The sequence below is a fragment of the Notechis scutatus genome, chromosome 3 (assembly GCF_049901735.1).
Source record: "Notechis scutatus isolate UNSWTSFEM ecotype Mainland chromosome 3, rNotScu1.2, whole genome shotgun sequence".
NCBI classification, from domain to species: Eukaryota; Metazoa; Chordata; class Lepidosauria; order Squamata; family Elapidae; genus Notechis; species Notechis scutatus.
Window position 1 is genome coordinate 204,716,194 of NC_142011.1, and position 25,642 is coordinate 204,741,835.

The 25,642-nt window shown below is 41.2% G+C and overlaps 1 protein-coding gene across 8 annotated transcripts in view; it reads right to left on the minus strand.

The window, feature by feature from the left end:
• Window positions 1-24,354, minus strand: part of PTK2 (protein tyrosine kinase 2) — a 216,056-nt gene extending 191,702 nt beyond the window's left edge. For 6 of the 8 annotated variants that reach the window (XM_087962247.1, XM_087962245.1, XM_087962241.1 and 3 more), the window contains exons 1-2: window positions 24,129-24,347; window positions 1,479-1,541 (exon numbers count right to left, since the gene is read on the minus strand). The gene's annotated coding sequence lies outside the window, so the exon portion shown is untranslated. Of the gene's footprint in view, window positions 1-1,478; window positions 1,542-24,128 lie in introns of all 8 variants that reach the window. The other 2 variants (XM_087962246.1, XM_087962244.1) reach the window with 1 other exon arrangement.
• Between the last annotated feature and the right edge of the window lie 1,288 nt (window positions 24,355-25,642).

A 25,642-nucleotide genomic window follows, 5' to 3' on the forward strand; every position in this document is an offset into this window, starting at 1 on the left:
AATACAACTGACAGAGATTAAAAAAAAAAACATTTTTTCAATGGAAATTAAGTTTCTGGCTCGTTATTTTCTGACTTTCTCATAAATTGAAAATATAATTCAGCAGTTCTCCAATTGCAGAAAATGACAAGCCAATGAGTCACAACTGCTTTTTGGGTGGGTCAGCAAGCTGCCATAAATTGAATCTGGGCATATTTCATCACTTTACAGTAAGAGCTGAGTCCCAAACCCACAATTTATCAAAAATGAAAGGAAGCCCCTCCCTCTCACACACAAAAACAAGAATGCACCAGAGTAAAACCATATTCCGAATCACTTTTTATACAGTTCCTCATCTGGTGTCACTTTAGCAGCCAAGTGCAAAATATGCAGAGTAACTTTTCTTAGAAAACCAATCCAAAAGAAATGATCTAGAGCAGCGGTCCTGAATCTTTTCGGGACCAGGGACCAGTTCCATGGAGAGAGATTTTTCCGTGGACCAGAAGAGTGTGGTTTTTCATGCTGCCCGCATATGGTAGAAGGGCTTGTTTGTGTGGCTTGATTGCTAGCATGCTGCAGACCCCATGGACCAGGGGTTAGGGACCCCTGATCTAAAGCTCATTCTAATAAATATTTTACAAAATACTACAAATCATCACCTTCATACTTAATACAATAAATACACTTCTGAAAGTTTACTTCAGCCAATGAAAGATGCTTTACCTTAACAATTTCATAAATGATTTGCCATCATCTTTTTCACTGTGAGGATAACTGGCCCAAAATCTCCCACTTGGCTTCCACGTCTAAAGCAGGACTAGAGGTTGGATTTCCCACACTATCCAGAACTAGACTAAACTGGGTCTCTGATACTACCCAGCTGGAGATGCCACTGAAATCTGCTGGTTTCTGAAGTTTGGCTAAATTAAAACAACCTCGGCTGAACTCAAGTAAGCTAAAGTGCTTGCTCATCAGTTCACTTCCAAATGTTGGAACTTATTAACCCTCTTGCACTTAGTATTAAGTATTAAAAATCATTTGTCTTCCTCACATCATCAAAAAAGAAGGATGACGTCTAGCTGAGATAGTTAACTATCACAGCAATATTTAAGAAGCTATCTTTAAAAAAACCAGTAAGACAATTGAGCTTATCCCATTCCTCTTCCTGATTTTATTTTACAATTCCGCAGTCTTGGTATATCCCCATTCTAAGCAACTTGTGGATTTCACCCACAAATCTTATCAACAACCAGACAAGAAAATGCTTTCCTGCACCATAGGCAGGCAATCAAACACCTCTTAAAGAAACAGCATGAACTAGCAAAGGTCCCATCCAAAAAAAAATAAGTAGATGCATGCAGATGAGAGCCAAAATTGCAGAAGGGGGTGAAAGTTATTACTGTTACACTACCCTTACTCAAATGTATGCTAGTTTATACAATATAATCTATCCATGTTTACATGCCAGCAAGCAGGAAAAACAAAAACAGAATACCTACTTTAAAAAGATTTTCTGGCTCTCAGCAGGAGGTCTGTCCCAATAAACAGATGTTTCTTTTAATCTGTAATAATAATTGGAAATAATCAGGAATTTTCTTTAACACAGTTCAGTATAGAGGTAGACTTTGTTTATCAACCACAATTGGGACCAGTAACTGGATCATTAAGTAAAAGTATGATTGTTCTTACTATCCTACTTCAACTTTCCTTGGCTTTACAAGTTTGCAAAAGTCATAAATATGAAGTTGGGTTGCAAAGCTACTTTTCATTACTGTCATAACTGTGAACAGTAGCTAAATGAAACAGTTACTAAACAAGGGTTACCTGTACACACACACGCACACACACTAAAGCCCAAACCTACAAAGAAGAATGTACTAATAATTTGACTTGGTCTCTTCAGACATCATCCTTAGTGAACCATACAAACCAGCGTCTGCATTACTGACATCGGAAATTTCCGACGTTGAGAGCTTTTTAACAAACTGCATCCATTTGGTTTGGTGGCAGCAGCGCCTCAGATAGAAGGCCCATACAGAGAGTGGTGAGGACAGCAGAGAGGATTATAGGAAGTTTGCTTCCCGTTATTCAGGATGCTGCTTACAAGCGCTATGTGCTTAGAGCCCGAAGCATTGTTAAGAGACCCCACACACTCACTTTACGGTCTGTTCTGTTGCTCCACTTTGGGAGGAGGTTTTGAAGTACAGTATTTCTAGCAGGACTACCAGATTATGTAACATCTTTGTTCCCTATGCCATCCATCTGGTAAACTCGCAGGATTCTTTTTTTCCCATCATGTATAGGTATACATTCGAGCTAGACTGTGATATTTCTCTGTGTCATATATGTGTATGTATGTAGATATATGTATAATGGTTATCTTTTGAGAGCTGAATGCAATGAAATTTAATTTTAATGTACACTGTAAAGTACATTTAAAGTGACAATAATTTTTTTATTCTATTCTATTTCTTTTCTAAAAAAAAATAAACTTTATTCAGTTTTTTCCAACAGTTTAAAAACTTAAAAACAATTACAACACTGAAAACATCATTAACATTTCTTAACCATATTCCTATACTTAATTTTCTATTACCAGTATTTATCGGCGTATAACACGCACTTTTTTCCCCTGAAAATGGGGGCAAATGATGTATGCGTGTTATACGCCGATATAATGTTTAAGAAGCCAGCGGAGGCCGGGCGGTGCGAGCAGAGGGCAAGCGGAGGCCGGGCGGTGCGAGCGGAGGGCAAGCGGAGGCCGGGCGGTGCGAGCGGAGGGCAAGCGGAGGCCGGGCGGTGCGAGCGGAGGCCGGGCGGTGCGAGCGGAGGGCAAGCGGAGGCCGGGCGGTGCGAGCGGAGGCCGGGCGGTGCGAGCGGGAGGGCAGCGGAGGCCGGGCGGTGCGGCGGAGGCCGGGCGGTGCGGCGGAGGGCAAGCGGAGGCCGGGCGGTGCGAGCGGAGGCCGGGCGGTGCGAGCGGAGGGCAAGCGGAGGCCGGGCGGTGCGAGCGGAGGCCGGGCGGTGCGAGCGGAGGGCAAGCGGAGGCCGGGCGGTGCTTCAAAGTTTTTATTTAGAAATTTAAATTTTTTTCCTGAAATTTCCCTCTTAAAATGAAGATGCGTGTTATACGCCTGTGCGTGTTATACGCCGATAAATACGGTATATTACGATTATTCCATTCTATTTCTATTCCACTTTAAAAGTTTTCAAATGAGCAATTTACAACTACTGAAAATGGAAGGCACAATAAGGTTTTGTACAAAAATTAAAGTAAAGCAATCTGGCACCTTAAATGTATTTTTGCACCTTCTTGGAATTAACATACTACACTACATCAACAGTAACAACAAACATTCTTATCCGTGCAAGAACTCTCTCTCTCTCTCTCTCTCTCTCTCTCTCTCTCTCTCCTCCCTCCCTCCCTCCCTCCCTCCCTCTCTCTCTCTCTCTCTATATATATATATATATATATAGTTTGCCAAAGATTATCTTTCTCAAGAATATTTGTTCCCATTTCTATGCTAGTTATTTGAAGTCAGGATTTCTCCCACCAAATTCTCTTTTTAAGGAAAAATGGTTTAAAAGAAATCAAAACTAATGACAGTCTGTAATTGTTACATCTTTTAAATACCAGTTTACTATTAGGTTAACATTCAAACCTAATCTTTTCCAAGCACATTGTGAGAGAACCACAATCCCAAAAGCAGTAAGAATAGCCATGGAAAAAAACAAAATTTGATTTCATTTACAACTTAATTTAAAATTCAGTATAGTTAAACTCTTCTTCCCCATCCATATGTCAAATGCATTTTCTCTGCTATGTTTAAAGTTTCAATTAACAATTTCTGGAAGCTTCTAAGGGCCACACCCAAGAGTTTTGAAGATGCTTCTAACTGTAGCTCCCCAGGCTTGACTTTCTTCAGATTAGAGTTTCCTATCAAGTCATGGAATGTGTCTAAGCCCTAAAAAGAAACTCAGACTAAATTAAAAGGACTTTATTCGCTTTGAACTAAAGCATCAAATCATGAGAAATGACCACGCAATCCTTGTGCACAAGGCTGGTTTTCCTGCTCTTTCCTTCCAAAACAGCCCCTGCCACAATATTGTTCTCTACCACTCTTTCATATTTCTTATTTTCAAAGCAAAATATTTTGAGATTATGCCTCCCTTATGCCAGACCATTAATCTGTAAAGTCACTCTTTTCTACATTAGATCTAAGCTATTTTATTGAATACCTAGAAATATCTACCAAACCAAATTTATCAGGTTTCTTACCATCCCTGATGGTTACGTTTCCATACTTTGGCACTGTAAATTCTTGAATGGATCTTGGGTAAGTGAGTGATGACATACAATGCAATCTGGTTCACCTACTCGACTCCCCCTCCACCTAAAATGTATTAATAACGTACAAGCCATCTCAGATACTTGTTTTTAGACCAAACTCTTTTCACAGTTCATGTCACAGAAGCACTACCACAGTTCAAATAATCAAGAGCAATTTTTTCCACATTTACTTAGTCAAATCTACAAATTAACCAAATGTGATATCTATTTCATTCACTTATTTTCCAACTTGACCTACAGTATGCTACTATCATTTCTCAAATTCCACACTCAGCAAACATTTGCATGCATAATGTGCCAAATGCAAAAAAAAAAAAAAAAAGCCAATATTCAACTGCCCATTGAAGAAACCTCAGGAGTTTCCAATGACAGGGTGGCTAGACACTTAGATAGCAGTAAAGGGAAGACATTTGGCATGACTAAGATTTTACAGTTCTGTCAGTTCAATCTAAAATGATTAGGCCCCACCTGGTCTCACTTCTTTAGATGACTTTCACATATATAGACTTAGTAACACGAGATGGAGTAAAGCAGCCAGCCTTGTGCTGACAAGCACCTTTTGTACAAAAGCAACAATAAAGGAAATCGTTTTTGGCATCTTATGATGCAAAAGAGGTGCAATTTGCATCACAAGAACACAACTTTATTTCCGTTTCAATCATTTGGACGAGGTGCTTGGACATGTTCAGCCAACCAACTGTGGTTAACTAATGTTCCCCACTGTTCTCCACGTTCGGTAGAAAAAAGATTCTCAGCTGCATCTAGAGAAGTACAGATTCCTCCCTACTACGAATGATTTGTCTAGGCCATGGATCTTCAAACTTGGCAGCTTTAAGACTTACGGACTTCAACTCCCAGAATTCCTCCTCCAGTCATGTTAGCTCAGGAGTTCTGGGAGTTGAAGTTCACAAGTCTTAAATGTGCTAAATTTGAAGACCTTTGGTCTAGGCTCATTAAAGGAAACTACATGTAATCCTTGACTTATAACAGTTCATTAAGTGACCAATCAAAGTTACGTCTCTGAAAAAAGGGACTTGTGACCATTTTTCACATGACCTTTGCAGTATCCCCATGGTCACGTAATCAAAATTTGAATGCTTGGCAACTGACTCATATTTATGACAGTTCCAGTATCCTGGGGTCATGTGAAAACCCTTTGTGACCATCTGACAAGCAAAGTCAGCGGAGAAGCCAGATTCACTTAACAACCTACTAACTCAACAACTGCAGTGATTCACTTAACAGCTGTGGCACAAAAGGTCATAAAATGGAACAAAATTCGCTTAACAAATGTTTTACTTAGCAACAAAAATTTGGGGCACAATTGTGGTCGTAAGTCAAGCACTACTCATAATGCAACTCTGAAAAAACAAAATGATAATCAAAGAATTAAATAATTCTAGGATGCATGTTCCTTGATGAATTCAATTAATGAACTCACATTTCCAAGATGTGAACGTTAGGTAGAACTATTAATCAATGTTTTCCAGTTACAGTTCTTGTATTTCGACAACACCTCCAATCCACCCAGGACCTGATTGCTAACCATCATGATGGCCTTTCAGAAGTCAGTAAAAAAGTTGCAGAGTATTTGGGAAGTAATCCATTTTCTTTTCTTACATATTCTGATTTGTGGTTTTTCCATTTAATTCATTTTTACTGTTCTCATTGTAGTAAACTGCTGCGAGTTCTTGCAAAAAATATAGCAATATAAATAAATAATTAAATATCCCCTTTCAGGGTTTTTTAGATCCGGTTCAATCAATATTTGGACCACGTTTTGGGTCACCCTGTTGAATTATCTTTCCCAGGAAAAGGATACAACCCAGTCTGATTCTCCTGAACTTCTCTGGCTTTTGAGAACATCAGACATGGCTTCCTTCCGTGTTAGTTAGACTGGATCTAGAATATTGTGTCAAGAGGAGAGCAAGCAAGACAATAAGACGCCTTGAAGAAAACCTGATGAAGAATAGTTAAAGGAACTGGTTAGGTTTAATCTGGAAAAAAAGGATGGCTGCAGGGAAATAGATGGGGTTGGCGGGGCCAGTCAGAGGTGGTATTTGCTGGTTCTCTAAACTACTCAAAATTTCCACTACCGGTTCTCCAGGACTGGTCAGAACCTGCTGAATACCACTTCTGTCTAGAATGTGTGTAATAGGCTGTTTTATGCATAATATTTATGTGGACTAGTGTGGGCCCACAAATCAGGGGTTGGAGACCCCTGAACTAAACAACCAACTCAAATTGGATCCTGAAACTTTATCCCCAGTACATGTATATTTGCCTTCACTCGTTTACAAACTCATACCAAAAATTTGGACAAATAAAAATGGATTTTAAATTATAAGAAAGAAGGTCCTGTTTCCTGTGAAATGGTACAGTGACAGAACAGACTGTTTCAGAAAGAAGGTAGCTCCTTTTTTGCTTAAAATGTTTAAACCAAGAGTGAATGGCCTTCTCTTGGGGATGCAGAAGAAGTGGATCACTACAGTAGCAACAGGCTAGAATAAGGGTGTCCAACCTTGACAATTTTAAGGCATTGCTGGCTGAGGAATTCTGGGAGTTGAAGTCCACAGTTCTTAAAAATTGCCAAGGTGGGACAACCCTGGGCTACAGAGTTTCCAAAATTCCTTACTATAGTTGAATTCTACAATTCTAGGATGCTTCCTCCTGCCTCTGGTACTTTAGATCACTACTAGACAGCTGACATGCTGAATAATGCCTGGCTACAAAAGCAGACAAGATGAAAGCCAAGAAACCGAAGCTTAATCCAGGCAAAACAGAGTTGTTAGTGAAGGGTTTACCTGCCCAGATGATGATAGTTAAATGAGATTAGCAGAACATTCCATGAACAAGCTGTTCTGTCCCTCAGAATGGCTAGTTTCAAGTAGTCTGTATCAAAGTCAAAACAAGCAAGCTGCAAGGAGTGTTTTATTTCACCAAAATGTGGATGCATTTCAGAAATATTTCTGAATTTGGGTGGTTTTGGTTTGGTTTGGTTTGGTTTCTGCAACTGCGATTGGAGGTTTTCATGTGTCTTGCAACTGGAGAATTATTCACATTCTCCTGTCTAGACCAGTACAGCAGGTGGAATCATTCATGTTCATAATGCTACTGCATTAATCTTGGAGGACAGGGATCACAGTGGAGTTATAGAGCCAACCAAGAGGATTTAAGGAGCACTTGACACAGAGGCAGCGTTTCTGACTCCGCCTTTGGAGGAAGATTGACTGAAGAGTAAACCATACATTACTGAAAGAGACAGCTGGACTCAAAGCTGGACTAGTAATTCTGCTGGACTGAGGGCGACTGGTACTAAGTATTGGGGTGCTTATCTGCCCCGATGTGTCCTCCACAGATCCAAGCCTATTTACTTTAGTTTATTTTTGGTTTAGACTGAGTTTTCCCTTAGCGTAGCATGGTGACTGGTTGAATTCACTGGATAAAGAGAGAAAAATTCCTTGACTCCCATTCCCTTGCTCTTTTTACGTTAAAAGAACATTCCATCCCTCCCCCCCCAACCCTCCCTCCAAATATTTGTGAGAATCATTCCAATTAATTTCTAGTCTGCTGACTCTCCGTAGCACTTCTAGACACACAATTTATATTCATTTATATAATTTAATTTAGGCACAGTCCAACTTCCAAACCAAATCTGGGCAGCTCATAATGTAATAAATAACAAAAATACAATACAAAACAAAACAAGATGGAATCTGGTCACTCAGTGCAAAAACATATCTAACGAGCCTCTCCATCCACCTAAACTAAACCAAGGCTTGGGAATTAACTAAGGTCTTTAGGGCTTTGAAGAACCTGTATTCTCTCTCAAAACAAGATCTGAAATTAAAATCCTCCCCCAACCCCCCATCCTCCAAAGTATTATAGCTCAAAGAGTTAGATTGTCAGAGAGAAAATAACATTAGAGCATGGGTGTCAATCGCCGTGTCACGTTGCCATCATGTGACATTGTGCAACGTTTTCCCCATTCGTGGAACTGGGGTGGGCGGGGCCTGTGCACAGGCCGCCAGTTTGACACCCCTACATTAAGGTTTGCTGGTGAAGGCAGGTAAAGGTAACTACTGTTAAATAACTGATTTTTAGTATCATGTCAATTTCTTCTGAGACAACAGCTATCACCAGTTGTACACATAAGGTATGGCCATGAAAATATTCTGGTCAGCAACATACCAGAGACAGGGAAAAAAAAGATGAATATCCTTCCATACTTGTTGCACATTACCTGAATCCCTAGAAGCCAAGTAAATCCCTTTTTTTTTGGTAACAAAATTATCAAAATCAAACATTTATTGTCAATACACAACATGTATACAATGAATTGAAATTCTTATGAAACAATTCTTATGAAGAAGTAGTTAGTCCTGATCAGATTAAGATGTGTGACCTTGAAAAGAAAAGGAGAAAGAATGCTGGAGGCAAAATCAATGAAACACAACTGTACATGTGCATGCAAGACTGTGCTTAAATTCACGCAAAAATGTTCAGTATATGCTGGCTTGCTTCTTCTTAACCACTTAATCTCATGTATTATCTGGATGTCTTTGGTTCCTGCGGAAACAGGGATTCAATATACCAGTTACATATAAAACAAGCATCTTCCTCTTTTAAAAAACGGCATTTGAAAACTCTTTAATTTATTGAATGGAACAGAAGGCCATGTGCAGCGTGACCATGAATTATCTAAACTCAGCAAGTCATCATCAACACAATCCAATTATCTTTTCTAAAATTCTATGTTTTGATTTGCTCTTTTGCAATTTTTGACCTTGTTACCATTCTTTCCTAATCACACTCTATGTAATCTGTTGTGTCCTTTTATTTGTGGATATTTTAGAATGCAGGAGCCTGCTATATTTTTGGGGACTGGAGGGTACAGGTGCACACTCTATCTCTTCATGAGTTTGTGTACTGTTGATGCAGTCATATTTTGCTGCAAAGTAAGGTTTGAACTGCCATTTTGATCTGCTTGCTGCTATTATTCTTCCATGTTTTAGCCCTTTAAACGTAAAAAAGGAAAGGGTTTTTTTAAAACAAGGATCCATGCATAATAAAAATAAACTAAAATTCTTTCATTTGTTTTTAGCAATTAACCAGGGGAAAAGGGACAAATAAACTGCAGGTGAATATTTTTAAATATTGGAATTGGTAGAGACAGCCCTCATACTGTCCAAAGTCATGTTCAAGCATGGATACCACAGATTTTGATAGTGTTGTTTATTTTAAAATATTTTTAAAAACCTTTAATGTACCAATGACAATTAAATTAATATTTCTGTCAGAACAGCCTTCTGCCCTGAAGGATATAATTAACTGAGTTAATTAACACAGAAAGCTTCATACTCTATAAAGTTAAAATATTTGTATGCTCCTGGCAAATAACTCAAGAAAGACTATAGCTAAGGCTACCAAATCTGGGCCACCAAAATACAAATAAACTTTAGTTTGCAGCAAAGAGTATTTTCTATGTCTTTTGCAAATGGTATACAAATAATGTAATATTTGCTACCGACATCAAACAATAGAATATTCAAAGTCCTTTATAATCTAATTCCTCAACAATCCCAACATCATCTACAGAGAATACAACCTGAAAGCTTTAATAGCTAGAATACTTTCCCACACTCCAGGAACAAAAAATAAAAAGTAACGAAGTAGCTTATCCAGATTTTGGGGGGTGATTAATACCATGTTTCTCCAACAATACGGCCTCCACCAATAGGAAGCCCCACCATGTTTTATTGGCATAAAATCAAATTAAGCCCCTCCCCCCAAATTAAGGCCCATATTAAACATGAGAAATGGGGGGGGAATGGCGGGGGGGACTTGCCGTTAGGAAGTACTTTTGTTGCATGCCCGGACATGGTGCTAACTGCATTGGTGGGGCACTTCATATCGGGAGACCTTCCGCCACCATTGCTTTCCCTTCTCCCTTGCTGCCGCAGCGTTTAGAGCAACGCCGCGGCATTTGGCACAGCCACGTGCGGCCAGCCAGGGCTCCTCCCTGAAACTGGAGCCCTGCGGAGACACTTGGCTTCAGGCGCTCCTGTCGCCGCCTTCCTTTTGCCTTCGAAGATAAAGCCAATTCTTTTAAAAACGACACCCTACTACAACAAAGCCTCCCCTGCCCGAGAGGGCAGCCCAACCCCACATGGGGAGGCTAATCTCCCGGGGCCGCACCGCAGGATTGGCCCACCCCGGGAGAAGCACCCAGCTGCCATCCCTGCCTGGCACCGGGCAGAGCGCGAAGAGCTTCGCCTGGGACTCCCAGCACAGCTGACAGGCGGGCCCTCCTGCCCAGTGGCAGAGCTCTCACCAAGGCAGGGAACGCCTCCCCGCCGGGCCCTCCACTCATCCCACCAGGGCCGCGCTGGAGCCGTGCGGGCTGGGCAGAGCTGGGAAAGCGAGCCGTGGGTGCGCGCCCGCCTGCCAAGCGAAAGAGCCGGGCCGACCCAAGCTTGGCTTCCTTCCCAAGTCCCTCCAGCCCGAACCCGAAGGGGCCACCGGGAGAGGCCGACCGAGGCAGTGATAGCGCCCACCCATCCGTGGACAGGGAGGCAAGGCGACGGCCTGCACCGCGTCCTCCTCCGAGCTGAGCCCCGCCGAGTCAGCGCCTCTGCCTGATGCCCGTTCCGCTGCAGCATTTGGAGCTGCCGGCGCATTTGGAGATGCGTGGGGACAGGGACGGGCTGGGCAAGGGGTGTAAAGACGGGGCTTCGTGCTCTCTCTGCCAGCCAGGGAAGCAGCGCTGCCATCACCTCACCTCCCTGTCCACAGACGGGTGGGCGCTATCACTGCCTTGGGCAGCCTCTTCCGGTGGCACCTTCGGGTTTGCGCTGGAGGGACTTGGGAAGGAAGACAAGCTCAGGTCGGCCCGGCTTTTTTGCTTGGCAGGCGGGCGCGCAGCGCGGCTCGCTTCCTGGCTCTGCCCAGCCCGCACAGCTCTGGCGCGGCCCTGGTGGGATGAGCGGAGGGTCCGGCGGGGAGGTGCTCGCTGCCTTGGTAAGAGCTCTGCTGCCAGGAAGGAGGGCCCACCTGTCAGCTGCGCTGGGCACCCCAGGCGAAGCTCTTCGCACTCTGCCCGGCGCCAGGCAAGGATGGCGGCAGGGCGCTTCTCCCGAGGTGGGCCGATCCTGCGGTACGACCCCGGGAGATTCGCCTCCCCATGGGGGGTTGGGCTGCCCTTTCGGGCAGGGGAGGCTTTGTTGTAGTAGGGTGTCGTTTTTAAAAGAATTGGCTTTACCTTTGAAGGCAAAGGGAAGGCGGCGACAGGAGCGCCTGAAGCAAGTGTCTCTGCAGGGCTCCAGTTGCAGGGAGGAGCCCTGACTGGCCGCACGTGGCTGCGCCAACGCCGCAGCATTGCTCTAACGCTGCGGTAGCAATGGAGAAGGGAAAGCAACGGTGGCGGAAGGTCTCCCGATACGAAGTGCCCCACCAACGCCGAGGTCAACATCCAAACTGTCGCCGCCCGCCCACCCGAGGATGCAAGGGAGGGGAATTAAGTCACGCCCGAAAAGACAGCCTAGCCGTTTTTTCGGGGGTCAAAAAAAAATAAGGCCCAGCCTTATTTTGTGAGAAACACGGTATCAATAAAGATAAAAGGCTACAAATTCAAATTGCTTCACCCATAATAAGGATTACTACTTCTAACCTGGATTTTGTTGTTAATAATATGAAAATATTTTATATACAGGTCTGTATCTTCAGCACAGCAGTCAACAATCAAAAGGTTACAAAAGGCTTTTAATGCTAGTAATATGAGTTTTATTCATTCATTGAAATGTTTCTGATTCTTGATTTTCCCAGCAAAAAGAAGCACAAAGGGGCTGGCTTCAGAATTAAAGCTATATGAAAGTGTTATGAAAATATTTGAAGAGGGTGCAGTATTTCATAAATTGCACCAACATCAGTCAAGCATTCTTCCTTGGAGCATTAAAGCAGCCACATGCTCTGAAAGGCTCCGCACTGATTGCTTTGATCCACACTTCAAGCTCGGTCCCAGTGGAAGCGTCTTACGAATGGACACATAATATGCAGACAATCAGGGAAAGCCTTCAAAACAGCTGCAACAAAGCTTTCTGCAAAAGATTCTCTAATAATGTTTCAAAGAGGTGTGCTTGCTCATGCCAGTGCACTTTGTGAAACAGCCCTGCTGCACCCCATTTCTTAACAGGTGGCAACACCTGGCTGACCTCAAAGAAAACGACACGTCCACAGAGGGGTCAGAAGTCGAGCTCAAAATGGAGACTTTACTCAGTAAGAATACTACAAAACAAAACTACACATTCAATGCTTGTGAAAATAATTCAGTTCCGAAATCCATAATTATATCAATAAAGGAGATAATAAAATGAAGCCTGTATTTTAGCTTTAGATAATAAACATTTTAAAAGACAGAATCAGAGAATAATATGAAAAGCTTTATTCTTTAGTTGACAACAAAAGCCGCCTTGTTAATAACACAGCTGTCTCTATTCATCTACAGGCACACTATTTGTAACACAGGTGTCATCAGACTGCTACAATAATTTACACATTACACTTGAGTAACCTGATCATTAAAAGCCTAATTAATATGAAATTATATCCTTAGTCCAGCAATCACTCTTTTACCCATTTTGTCATTAGATGAATACAGGCCCACAAAATTGATGAGGACTAGACACAACCAATAAATACAAGAGTCGCCCTACTCTAAAAACCCCTCGTGTCAAATCAGTTTAAAGTTAATGATGCCCTTCTTTGGGGAGGGAGGCAATGCATTACTATTAGCTATTTCCAAGCTGCATTTACCAAGCAGTTCTGTGGGAAAGTGGGGTTTTGGCCTTCAGTCTGAAAAACTGAAGATATAGCGGAAGACTTCTCTTTAGTGATTCATACATTTTCTATTACACACTTTTATTAGTAACAAAGCAATTGCCATTATGACTCAGTTCCTTACCTGGTTCTGCTACAGCCACTATTACTATTTCTATGTTCAAATGTATCAGGAATAATATATGCGCACTGCAGAATGGCCTACTAAAATAAAAAGACAGATGATGGCATACAAGGCATGAGGAACTGACCAGCTACCTTATAAACAGTAGCTGATGAAGTAGTATAAATGCAGGGTGGGCAGAGGGGCTGAATGCAAGAAGGTTCTTTACTGAGCTAAATAGAATAGACTTCTGTAACAATAAATAGTGCTTAATAGTACATGTTATCCATTTTAAATGGCTTGGTTTAATTTATTTTCTATACTTGCATAGTCTCCCATCTCATACAAGTGACTGGTCGGTTAACATCATAAAATGATCAATACAATAACAGTTTCAGTATTTTCCATGTTAGTTACAGCATGTAAAACAGAAAATAATTTTGACCAAAAATGTTTGTTAAAATATTCGAAGGAAACTCTCAGAAGCACCATAAAAATAAGTTAGTAAGAGAGGGGTCAAAATCACAATATGCTTCCTTCCTTCACATCCTTTTAAAAGTTAAACAAATGAGTGTCAAATGAATGTTACCCATGCTAGACAGGAAGAATCTCAACAGCAGTGGAAAGGCTCTGTAATTCCGAAAGACAATGTTCTTGATACACCATCATCACAAGCCCATTCTGCTATAGAAAACTCTCCAGTCTACTTTCCAATTTTTTAGTATCTGTGTGACTGCAAAAACAGAATCTGTGAAATGATGTATGAATCACACAATAGATGTTTATATTTCATCCTTACCATTTAGCTACATGATTTAGTATTTCCCACCTCTAATTAATTAATTTGCCAATCTATTAAATCTACCTTTCAAGCCTGTATAGAGTTTTATTGCTGATTTTTTAATTGTGTTTGCCTGGATGTCTATTAGTTTATTCTATGGATTACAATAGCGTAGATTATTTTCCATTTTCTTTTTAAATTGCTAATGACATTAAGATGAATAAATGCAGAAGAACCTCAAACCTAGAATACCAGCACCACATCACCTAAGATTTATGTTTTATTATCAAAATCAGGTACTTTTTCTCTTTACTTGCTTACTTCTGAATATTGTTTCTGGTCTTTTACCATAAAGAAATAATTAGCGTTTATTACCTAATTTACTCTCTCCTCTCTTGGAAGAGAAACAGGAAGTCTATGGATAGAAATGTCCACAAATATGGAGAAGATGCATTTTTGTTCTGGAAAGCACTTGCAATTTCCAAGAAAACATACCAAATTGTTTTATATATTCAGACACTACAAAGCACAAACTTTATACAACTTTCCTATGTTTGAAATCTGTTGAGATCTGATGACTGTTGCAATCCATAAAAGTCTTGCCTGTTACATACTTTGCGATGACCTAACTTTCACTGCTCACAAAAAAAAGGGGGAAAAGATATGACTCATTGGTTTAGTTACATTTTCTACACTGACCTTGGTTTCTCTGGCCTCTTGCCTAGCCATTCCCTCAAGCTGTTTCTATTAAGTCTTTTTTAAAAATATCCTGAAGGACCATTAACAGCAAGGCTCTCATAAACATTTGCATCAATATCCCACATTATTGTTTCTACCCACCATCTCCCCTTTCCATGGACATCATCAGTATAGAAATACAGGCAGTCCTTGACTTACATTCATTCACAATCATTCAAAGTTACAACAGCACTGAAAAAAATTGACTTATGACAATGTTTCACACTTACCACCGTGGCCAACTCGCCATGGGACAACTCGCCATGGCCCATTCTCCACAGGACAACTTACTGCATGACAGTTTAACAATTCAATTTATTTAAAATAAATAAGAAAATCATTTTAATTTTGGTCATTCGCATTTCATTCTGCCCCTCTTTTTGCATCCTTTCTTTAATGATTCTATTCCACCATTTCTTTGATATTAGTATAACTCCTGTCCCGCAGCGAGTTGGCCGTGGCGAATTGTCATAGACCCATTGCAGCATCTCCATGGTCACACAAACAAAATTTGGATGCTTGGCAATTGGGCCAGAGGAAAATCTACCATGCCCTGTGAGGAATATTCACAGATAAACCTGTTCAGAATAACTCTGAGCTACAGTCAAGTCTCAAATCCAGTAAGCTGACTAAAACATGGTTATTTCCTAGTTATCTGGGGAAAGTTCAAACCTGCTGGTCCTGAGGATGCTGTGTTCTAGATCCACATCTCCAAGAACCTCCCAGAAAATGACAGGTAATTGGGCTTAGATGCTGTGGATGAACAGATGAGGAGTACTTTGCTCAAGCCTAAAAGACTGAGTAGCTGTGGGTTTGGGACTCCCCACCCCACCCCCCACCCACCCCCGATCAGGATCTGAGGTTCTGAATGGGAGTAGCATGCCTTCAAGCAGAGTAAGTTTGCAGTTTAGGAGTCTTTCTAGAAGGTTGCCAGCTCCTGTTCAAAGTGCATAGGACAACCATGACTCACGAGAGCTTTTGAATAAATTCATCTTACATGTCAAGTGTACCTATTCTTCATCTAGGGGCCCTTCTCACAGTTACTCAGGATTTGTCACCCCTCCTCTTCATCTGGATTAGTGCAATGTACTCTATCTGGACTGCCCCTGAAAACCTGAGAAGCTACAGCTGATCCAGAATTCAGACGCACAAATACACAAAAGTACTTATGTGTATGCCTTGGTACACCCATATAATACAGTTGCTTTGTGAGCTGAACTGGCTTCCAGATTTAATTCAAGGTACTGATCATCATCTATAAGGCTCTTTTCAGTGCATAAAATTATTTGAGGGATCTAAGCTTACTTGTTTTCTTGCAGATGTTTCATTGTCCAAACTAGGTAACTAGGCTAGCATTGACGATGTTCCTAGTTTGGGTAATCAAACATCTACAAGAAAACGAACAAGCTCAGAGGCACCAAGGACGACCCCTCATTTCAACCCTGAGCTACAAATATTCTCCTTCATTAATACAAGGTTATTTGCAAGACTCTTCTCTGCAGTTCTTGTGCTTGTCCCATAAGATCTGACAGTATGGCCTGCTCTGATTCATTTCTATCAAACAATAATATTCAACAAGACTCCGAAAGCATGCCTTTTCTATTATAGAACCAATCTCTCTTAATATTTGAATGGCCCCATGAATGGAACTTTCACAAGTCTTGCAGCCTTCTTCCCTTGGCCAGGGGGGGCCTGGCTATGTGTGAACCCATCTTGGTGATAATTGTGTGCCTTTGTATTACCCCAAATGCGTCATGCTGTTTTTGTCTGGACAATCTTAATGGATTGTTAGTTAGCCATCCAAAGTCATGTATTGACTTAATAGTCATCACTCTGCTAAACAAATAATTCCCTCAACACTGTCCAACTATTTACAAAGTCTGCACTACTATTACTATTCATCTTCTCATCACTCCTTATCACCCATCCCCTCCCATTGTGACTGTATGACTGTAACTTTGTCGCTTGTATCCTTACAATTTATATTGACTCTTTCCTAGTATGATTTGATTGCTTATTGTACCCTATGACTATCATTAAGTGTTGTACCTGATGATTCCTGACTCTTTGACGAATGTATCTTTTTCTTTTATGTACACTGAGAGCATCTGCACCAAGACAAATTCCTTGTGTGTCCAAACACACTTGGCCAATAAAGAATTCTATTCTATTCTATATATGGTCAGCTATATAATAAATGATCTATACGTTTCATGAGGATTTAAACCACCTTCCATAAGATCACCAACATGCTTTCTACATAACCATAACAGCTGATTTTTTTTCAGAAAAGACCTGCTCTGAAAACAACACATCGAATAGAATTTTTAAGCTTGAACACATATTGTGCAACTTCTTCATAGTGACTTGTGGATGATGGCTTTCCACCAACAGAGAAGACGCAGTTCTGAACACGTACCTTTTTCTCAAGAAGCCTTGCTTCCGTATTTTATTTCTTTCTTTGGCCCTTGTGAAGAATTGTATGTTTTTGTAGTAACTAAACAGGAAAACTGACGCTTACATTTTGAATGAAGTAGTCCTCCAGTCAGTGAGACTTCATAACATCTTTTCAAACAGGCTACTTTTAGTACTGTACAATCTATTTTAAAAAATAGCTGGCTATAGATATTGGAAACTTTCCAAAGGTGAAATTGCACAAAGAATATCTAATTTTAGCTACATATAATTAAATAATAAATCTATGGGGGAAATCAGATTTCACTCATGACTAACTTCTCCTAATAAATACTATTCAAAATTTAACACTATCCCAAAAACTTTAAAAAAAAAACCAAATTAAACAGAAAACATATAGTACCTACTATATAATCCTGAAAGAGGTTTGTCCCAGCTCCCTACTGTTGAACACTTTTAAAACCCCAGTTGTAAAGCAAGCTGGAAAGAATGAGAACTTTTCAGGCTTTCTCCACAAAGAGAAATACAATATGCCATACAGAAAAAAATACGAGATATGCTGCCTCAATTCATTATCCTGAATGAAGTATTTATAGGCTAGAAAATAAATTAACAGCCCTGTTACTTTTTGTATATTGCATTTTAAAAAATAGAAATAAAGATCCCAATTGATGAGTTCAGTATTATGGCATTTTTCTGTTTTTCTACTTAATTTCAGGAGCCCTGGCATTAGAATTACCAAGTAAAGGCAAAAAGATGCTTAGATTGCACAGAGATACATGAATGTAGTACCTGCCTGGACCATCTTAAGGCACATGTCCATCTCCCCAGGATCACACAGCTGTACTGCATTCTTTGCATTTCCAAAAGTATTTTTCTATCTTTGAATCTAAAGTCACCGCACAGTCCTAGTACTTTCTATTTACCTGTCCTTAATTTACATCCCACCTATGATTAAATTTAAAGCAAATCCCCCCCATCCGAAAATTCGGATTCTAAACAGCCGAAACTATAAAAAACGGAAATGGCAGCACCTCTTTAATATAATGACAGTAATTCTCTGAAATTATATAGTAACTGAAAATGAATCTATAACATTTTCAGCATTGGTATTTTTGTTGTATGTCATCAAATATCACTGGCTGACCAATTTGCTGATGCTAGAAGCTAAGACAAGTCGCAAAGAAAAATACAAAGCCACTGAAAGAAAAAAAAATATGCACTGTATCCCCTGCGCTTCCTTTTTCATATTCATATCCTTACCAGCTACAGTGTCATTTACAGGTAGTCCTTGTCTTACAACAGTTTATTCAGTGACTGTTTGAAGTAACAATGGCTCTGGAAAAAGTGACATGACTGTTTTTCACACTTTTGACTGTTACAGCATCCCCATAGTCACTTAATCAAAATTCAGGCGCTTGCCAACTAGCTCGTATTTATGACGGTTGTGGTGTCCTAGGGTCAGGTGATCTCCTTTTGCGACCTTCTGACAAGCAAAGTCAATAAGGAAGGCAGATTCACTTAACAACTATGTTCCTAATTTTAATAAGTACAGTGATTCATTTAACAATTGTGGCAAGAAAGGTTGTAAGGTTCACTTAACTGTCTCACTTAGCAACATAAATTTTGGGTTCAATTGTAGTGTTAAGTCGAGGACTACCTTTACAGTGTCATATCTACAATCTATAATTCAGAGTATGTTAAAACTAGAGTAAAATGTTTACTACAAAAATAGAATATAAAACAACTTGTCAACTGCCCCACTCAAAAAAAAAGGATCAGCAGTATCTCAAAGTTAGGAACAAGAGGAATTTTTGAAATCTGTTTCTACTTAAAAGCAGCTTGGCATTAGAAAAGTTTTAAATTTGTTTGGGGAATCTTATTTTATCTACTAGACCACAAACAAATGTAACTTGTTTCACTGTCCCTGGACTAGTTTCAATGAATTCAATCCAGTAATTCTGGCTTAATAACTGAAGCAAAGGTATTCAAGTATTAGGAAGACTCTGCCTTTTCCCTTCCACCAAAATAACAGAGGAAGTTTTTAGTACCAAGCTAGGAATAGGAAGTGTTCCTATCTATGCCTCTTAATCTTCTTTCTACAGTATTGCCAAGCTAATAGCGAAAGGAAGGAAGGAAAGGAAAGAAAGAAAAGAAAAAGAAAGAAAGAGACTATTATATATATATATATATATATATATTATATATATATATATATATATATATATATATATATATATATATATATATAAGATATATATATATATATATATATATATATATATATATACACACACACACATAAACACACACACACACACACACACACACACACACACACACACACACAATACACACACCAGCACTTTCCAAGCACACCCTTATTAAAAAAAAAGGGAACCATGGGAGAAAATTTAAGAAGCAAACTTATGAAAAATCAAACCTAAAGTTTCATGCTGACTGAGGTTCCCTGCTCAAGAAAAAAGATTTTTAAAAAACCTATTCTGAGAAAAAGAAGATAAATCCTCTTTTGAGTTTCCCCTGAAAGGCTAACTATTGTTAATGTACACTTGAGTGACTAAAAGAGCACACACAAAAATTAAATACTAGGAGTATTTTTTAGAAAACTAAACCAAAAAACAGTCCACAAAGGGGAAAAAAATAGAAGAGTGAAGAAATCAGAATTTCTGAAAATGAAAGCTGCTCATCTGAAGGATAAAAGATGCAAAATACTGCATGTATTCAGAACTGGACCTAATAGATTGTGTCTTGTAAGTCTACCAAGAACAGACAGACTGAGCAATGACAACAGAACTTAAAAATTGTTGCCTTTTGATTATTAAAATGCACTGGCAAAGTTATTCAATTCAGTAATTGCTTCTGCAAAAATACAATTAACTTCTGCACAGGCGTTTGATAATAAAATACTTTTCATTAAGAGAAGAAAAAGTAGCATTTATAGAGAATATGACAATGGTTTTAAATTAGCTTTCAAATGATAAAAGCAAAGCTATAGATTAATCTTCCCAATCACCTGGGAAAGGGACACTTATTTAGGTGGGTACAAATGAAATGATAACATAAGAAAGCCCTCAGTTACCTGGGCTATTCTAAATGGCCAAAAACAGAAAAACCGTCACCCCTACAGCCACCACACTAGAAAGATGTGAAGTGCCAATTATGAGACTGAGAAGGCTACACTAGGCCATGTTAAAGTATTCTCTCTCCTGATTGTGTGTGTATAACTACAGGTAATAGCATCTGGTCAACTTGGAAGTTAAGCGAAGTTAACCAAAGTAATACTTAGATGGGAAAACATCAGAAATGTCAAAGCTGCAGACTAGATTAGGAGGAACCTCCTCGCCCCCCCAAAAAATCCCCAAAGCTTATATTAAGAGAATGCCAGACAATTTCCGTACTACAAGAAAAACTGCGCAAATCTGTGTTCATCAGGCTCAGCTCAAACATCCTTACTTTTAGAAACTCATCTTTCTGTGGCATGTGGAAACAGTCCTTGGTCTTACGAGTTCATTCTATCCCTGTCTTCAACAAGCTCAAAAGTAAATGTCCAATCCTGATATTCTGTCATTCTGTTTTATTGTAATGATCCAATCCAGACAGAATAAATCCCAGTCTCACACCTTTCCTTTCCAAGAATCAGAAGTCAAGAAAACATGGCTTTTCAGCTTCCAACATCACGTTGCACTGTTATGCCAAAACTCAGTTCTGTGGCTGGATAAAACTCAGTGAACAAACCAGACTCTGAAACTGGTTTAAACAAACCATAATTTCTGCACTTTGGTTTTAAAGAAACGTGATTTATTTCAAATTGCAAGTTTCACATTTCCTTCCCTGGCATGCAAAACAGAAGGAAAAGGAAAGAAGGAGCTACAGTACAACCACAACTCACTCACAGAGCAGGAATCCATGGCTTCCTGTTATGTACAAACTGACCCAATCTCTACTTGATTACACACAGGGCAAGAGATCCTATGTTCAAATAACCACAGGATATCCCAGTCCAAACAATACCTTTCTAGGAAGTTAAATCATTATCCAAATTGGCTTCTTACAAGTTCATAGTTCACCAGTAAACACTTCCAGCATTCAGTATAAATTTAGGTTAACATTTAAAATATGCTAATCTAGCTAAAATAATGTTAAAATGTGTGCAAAGCATTCCTTTAATAGTTAGGTTACATTAACATTCAGAAAATCCCCAACTTGTCTATCAAAACAAAAATAGAAAAGGATTACCATTTATGATTAAAATGGCTGCAAACTGAATGTCTCCTTAGAAGACACAAAGATTTAATCTCTTCTGGTTTGAAATTATTAAAACTGGCTCTTAATATCAAGCCATTTCCTTGAAAACAGGATATGATTTCATCACCACTGGACTAAGGTAACCAGGTACAATCAAGAACAAAAGCTCTTAAATACTTAATTAGTTGTGGTGCAGAGAAGGGAATTTTAGCAGGTGCCGTTGTTGCCCATATCAACACAGAATGTAGCATGGGTCACCAATTCCCCATTCAGTTCATTAAATGCCTAATACTGTCTGGCACTTGAGCACTTCTGGGGAATGGAGGACATCTGTGTCCTCTCTTAACCTTTATTCACTGACAGTTTGCTTTATATAAATGATGGCTAGGTTTTTAAAATTAAATTGTAGTTGGCATCTGTCAACTCTCTGCAAAGATGGAGGTTGCCTTGAATGTCGAGAAAGATGGAGGAGACGCTGCTACATCAAAACAAGTCCTAAGAATTGCAAAGAGAAGGAGAATCACAGATAATGGTTTCTATCACAGGATCCTAAATATGCAAACAGGTACACAATGGAAACAAGTGTTGTCTTGCTCAGTTATATATAGACCCAGCACCATTAAGATTTAAGCCAAAAGTTGTAGTTATCAGGCCTACAGCAAAAATGACAGTTGTGACAAGCTGAGTAAACCAGAGGGAAGAGGATAAGGGCAAGGAAGCAATCATTCATCTTTCGTCATAACTAGAATGAGATTTGCCAGACAACACGACTAAGCAAATTAATATTACCTTCCTTTCTTTTGTGAGCTCAAGTAATCTGTTTATAAATTTAATCATGCCATGTATATACTGGTTATTGTTTAAGGATGTTGTTAGGGGAAAGAAAATCTAAACTACTTCCAGATGTGGATTTCAGGGTGGGAAAGGGGATTGGAAAGTTTGTAGTACAGATGTTCATCACCAACAATGCAATCCAAAATCACAACTGATAGCATTTCTACTATACAGCATTATCTGGACTCAGATCTTACGCCAAGTGTAAAAGCGTCCAGCATTTATATCTTGTGCATATTGTGTGCATTTGCAATAAAACAGGGAAGGAAAGGGAAGTACTTTCCACAAAGTAGTCCTAGTAATACAGGTATTTGGTGACTGTTTAGTTAAAACAGCCCTGAAAAAAGTTGACTTATGACCATTTTTCAGTTATGACCTTTGCAGTATCTCTGATTATGTGATCAAAATTCAGATGCTTGGCAACTGGTTCATATTTATGACCGTTGCTATGTCCCAACATGGTCCCTTTTGCAACCATCTGACAAGCAAAATCAATTGGGAAGCCAGATTCACTTAACCAGGTTATAAACCACTATGATTCACTTAACAACCATGGCAAGAAAAGTCATAAAATGGGTCAAAATTCACTAAACAAACATCTCCTTAGTACCATAAATTTGGGCTCATTTGTGGTCATTAAGTCAAGGACTACCTGTATTGTGTGCTACACATATGGAATAAAACAGGGAAGGGAAGGAAGCCTTTCCCAAAGTACAGGTAGTCCTTGACTTAAGACTACAATTGAGCTCAACATTTTGGTTGTTAAGTGAGACATTTGTTAAGTGAGCTTTGCCCCATTGTACAACCTTTCTTGCCACCGTTGTTAAGCGAATCGCTGCAGTTGATAAGTCAGTCACCTGACTGTTAAGTGAATCTGATTTTTGCTTGTCAGAAGGTCGCAAAAGGGGATCATATGACTTTGGGGCACAGCAACCATCCTAAGTATGGAACCGGTTCTCAAGCCTCTGAATTTTGACTACAGGATTGGGGGATGCTGCAAAGGTCGTAAGGGTGAAAAACGGTCGTAAGTCGAGGACTATCCTAGCAATACACCACACCATGAAAGGAACAAGACCCCAAGCAGGACCAGAGCGAAAGATGAACTAACCCGGGTTCAAAACCAGGAAGGGTTTTTTTTTGCAGGGCTGGAAACCAAGGGACGTGTAGCAGAGAGTCCAAGGCTACGTTTCAACCCGTGTCTCGTTTTTCTCCCCGTCCGCCCGTGGGTGAACCCGGAGGATGCGAGGGAGGACAAATCAGGGCTGCTTCCCTCGAAAGGCACGACCGTCCCCCGGACGCGTCTTTCCAAGAACCAGAAAGTCTCCGCGGGGAAGAGGAAGACGAGCCGCCGCAGAAACCTCAACCGCTTCCGCTCCGTCTGCCCGAGAGCCGAAGGAGGCGGGGGAGGGGGACGCGGTCCGGGTCCGGAGTCCCGGGGAGGGAAAGAAAAAAAAAAACGGCCCACAGCCGGGCCTGCGCGGACGGACCCACCGCCAGCCCTACCTCCCGGGCGGGGGTCCGCAGGTCCAGCGAGCCGCATTTCCGCCCCCGCCCGGCCTCTTTTCCCTGGAGGGGAGGGAGGGAGGGAAGCCGGGTCGGGAAGCCCGAGGGACCCGCCGGGAAGAGGGGGGCTCCTCCCGCCCCCACTCACCCCGTTTCCATTCAACCCCTCTCCCCACACGCCGAGGCAGGAGGGCAGCCCCCCTCCCCTCAACCGCACGTGCCGGGGCCCCTCCCTCCCGACCCCTCAGACCCGTAAGGCGCAGCCGCCTCACTCTCACGCCCCCCCACTTCCCGGTTTTCCCCTCACACGCTCTTCCCTCACTCACCGGCGCAGCTGCTGTGTGTGTGTGTGTGTGTGTGTGTGTCTGTGTGAGAGGCGGCCAAAGGCGGAGGGGAGGGAGGGAAGGAAGGAAGGGCGGCCAAGGCGAGGGAGACGCGCCCTCAGGGATGCCCGGCGGCCGCCTCCGCCTCCTCCTCAGCCAGCGCTCCCGCCGTCCCGCCCGGCGGCCGCTTCCAGGCCGCTCCCCCTTCGCTTCAGACTCTGCCTCACACTCTCCCCCTCGCCCCGCCCCTCCCTGCCCGGCGCGCTGCACGATGGGAGACGGCGCGGCCGCGCGCGAGAGAGAAAGAGAGAGAGACAGCCGGCACGCGCACGCGCAGCGCCAGGCGAAGATGGCTGCGAGAAACCTGGGTGTGGGGGGGCAGCGGCGCGAGCGAAGGGGGCGGGTGGGACGCGCGGCGCGAGGGGAGCAGAGGCTCCTCCTCCTTTTCGCCCTGCTCTTTACGCTGAAGGAGCGTCCCACATCTCTCTCTCTCTCTCCCCCTCCCTCCCTTCCTAACAACATCCCCGCGAAGTAGGCTGAGGGTCAGCGTCGCCCCCCGAAGAGGGCGCTGTGTGGAGGGTGGTGGAGTTGACCTCAGGTCCTCCCATTCAAATGCTTTCCCTCCAAACGCGCCTCATTGTAGTGCAAAGCCAAAGTTGCAGCCATGACCTTACGATGAGCCTCTTTAAGCCCCACCCCTCATTGTTTTGCAATAGTGTATAGTAGTGCAATATGAATGCAATACTAGGAGTTTTTCCATTCAATTTTTATAAGTCATAATGTACACTGAAGAGGGCATTTAATTTCATTGTAGGAGGTGCAACGACAATAAAGTAAAAGTAAATTAAACAAAAGCAGTCCGGCTGGGTTTTCCAACAACCACCCTGTGAGGTAGGACAGGCCTGGAGAGAATGGGTGCTGCTAATCCAGCTCTCACCAGCGTCTGTATGGCTCACATACCATTGGCAGGTTAGGAATTGCTTTCAGTGGCCCGCATGACCGCAAACCATGATTTACTCCCGTTCCTTGAATAAGCCACTGTGAACAGGGCTTATTAGAATTACTTTATTGTCACTTTGAATGTACACCAATCGGCATACATTAGAATGAAATTCAGTTGCACCATCTCCAATATACACCACATAAACATGACAAAATAAATAAATACAGCAACAAGCTTAGCCGTAAACCATGTTTTAGAAAACTAAATACCTGCCAGGCTAAAATAAACCACATGAAGTTTCTACCCGCCTTGCCAGATCTGGAGAATTATAGACCTGGGAGTTAAAGGCCACAAGTCTTAAAGTTGGCAAGTTTGGGAACCCCTGTGTAACTAGACCAAACTGGCTCCAAATTTCAATATTTAGTATAATAGTGGTACATAATATAATGAACTTTAATGATGGTTTGTTGAACAAACCACAATTGCAGGCTTCATAGTACCTTCACTCCAAACAAACTGCTTAATTCAATGTGTGAATTTACCAACAGCAAGAATTAATTGGAACATCCATTTT